Source organism: Brassica oleracea, chromosome C2 (genome assembly GCF_000695525.1).
Source record: "Brassica oleracea var. oleracea cultivar TO1000 chromosome C2, BOL, whole genome shotgun sequence".
NCBI lineage: Eukaryota > Viridiplantae > Streptophyta > Magnoliopsida > Brassicales > Brassicaceae > Brassica > Brassica oleracea.
This window is the reverse complement of record NC_027749.1, coordinates 19,163,073-19,165,117: the sequence shown is the minus strand read 5'-3', so window position 1 is coordinate 19,165,117 and position 2,045 is coordinate 19,163,073.

Here is a 2,045-nt window from a genome sequence, read left to right as displayed (position 1 = left end):
ACTTCGCTACCCCACTCGACAGATCAGGAGTCGCGCGGGAACGACCTTCCGGTCAAAACCCTAGCGAGAAATCTCCCATCGAAAAGGGGAACCCTGAAAGTCTTCCGCCCCCTGCAAAGGACTCGGAGGATAACGAAGCCGAACACATTGACCTGGATCCTAGCGATGTTTCCAACGACACCGACGAGGACGTCGACAGACATCCGAGAAGGACCAGAAGCCGATCTGCTCGGGAAGGCTCCCCGTTTGAAAAACCAACGACGTAAGAGGAAGAAATCGCCTATTAGAACGAACAGGAGGAGCTGGATGAAAGACAAACCGAGCTCACTCGCAGTAAACGCCGACAGGCTCGGAAATCTACTGACGAGACATCGGATATCCGCGATCTTCGCGACTACATCACCAAGACTGCGGCAGAAGTGAGGGCCGTAAAGTCTCAAATCCATCATGCTACTAGTGCTGCCCCCGAAATCGATCGACTGTTGGAAGGAGCTCGGAAGACCCCTTTTACCAATCGCATTTTGAACATGAGGGTGTCCGATCCTGGAAAAATCAAAGTACCGAAGTGCGATGGTACGGCCGATCCAAAAGCGCACCTTCAGGCTTTCCACACCGCGATGGGAAGAGCTAGACTGAAGGACGGCGAAAAGGATGCCGGCTACTGCCGCCTGTTCGTTGAAAACCTGGAAGGAGCAGCACTTGAATGGTTCGCACGCCTTCGTCGTAACACCATCGGGAGTTTCCGACAGCTTGCATCGGAATTTCTCAAGCAATACTCTGTGTTCATAGACAGAGAAACTTCCAATGTTGACCTCTGGAGTCTGTCCCAGAGGGAAGACGAACCCCTCCGCGAGTTTATCAGTCGGTTCAAGCTGATAATGTCAAGGGTCAGTGGGATAAGCGACAAAGTGGCCATCGACCCGCTGAGAAAGACGCTCTGGTACAATTCGAAATTCAGAAAGTGGATAACTCTCGACAAACCACGAACGATCCAGACGGCAGGACGCCAGACGACAAAGGGAACGATAACAATCATCGCAGAGTCAATATGATCATCGGAGGATCACAATACTGCAGCGACACTGTGTCGGCCATCAAGGCTTACCAACGGAAGGCGGAGTCGAGCGCAAATTGGTCTACATGGGCTCCTCCCCGAGATGGCCAAAATTGCTCGATCACCTTCACAAAGGAAGAGGCCGGCGGCATCGATCAACCTCACTGCGACCCGCTCGTCATAGATCTTGTTATACGAGACTTAGAAGTCGGAAGGGTACTCGTCGACACGGGAAGCACGGTCAACGTAATCTTCCGCGACACTCTCAAACGGATAAGCATCAAACTCGGAGAAGTAATTTCGATGCCAAAACCACTCACGGGGTTTTCAGGCGAAGTATCGATGACTCTTGGATCGATCCAATTGCCAGTCATGGCCAAGGAGATCACGAAAATCGTCGAGTTCGCGGTGGTCGATCATCCCGCTATCTACAACGTGATCATGGGAACCCCATGGCTCAACGCCATGCATGCAGTTCCGTCAACCTTCCACCTGGGTCTCAAATTCCCAACCCCAAGCGGAGTCGCGACCATCTGGGGGTGCCAAAAACAGTCGCGGCTATGCTTCCTCGCAGAGCACAAGTTAAGGCAAATCACGACTTCTGCAGCTGTAAACGGCAAGCGTACGAAGATAGACCTATCTTCGGCCAAAAGCACTCCGGGAAAAAACTAATTATAAACGTCTACCAACGCAAACACATCGGACGTAGAACATCCGGAAAATAGCGTTTACCCAGCCACGATCGACAAGGTCAAGGCGGACATCGCGACATCTACCGCCGAGTAAGAACACTCGCGGCATGAAACAGAACTACGAGATGGCTTGATCCTCGAAAGGGGTACGTAGGCAGCTCATCAAAAGACAAGTTCAGCTATCCCCCTCTCTAAAAAGGGGGGTAGTGGGTGCGTATACTCGTATACTCCCACTTATAAAATCGCCATTATTGTAATCGAGTTTTTAAGAAACTTCAAAAACTTTTACTACAATATAC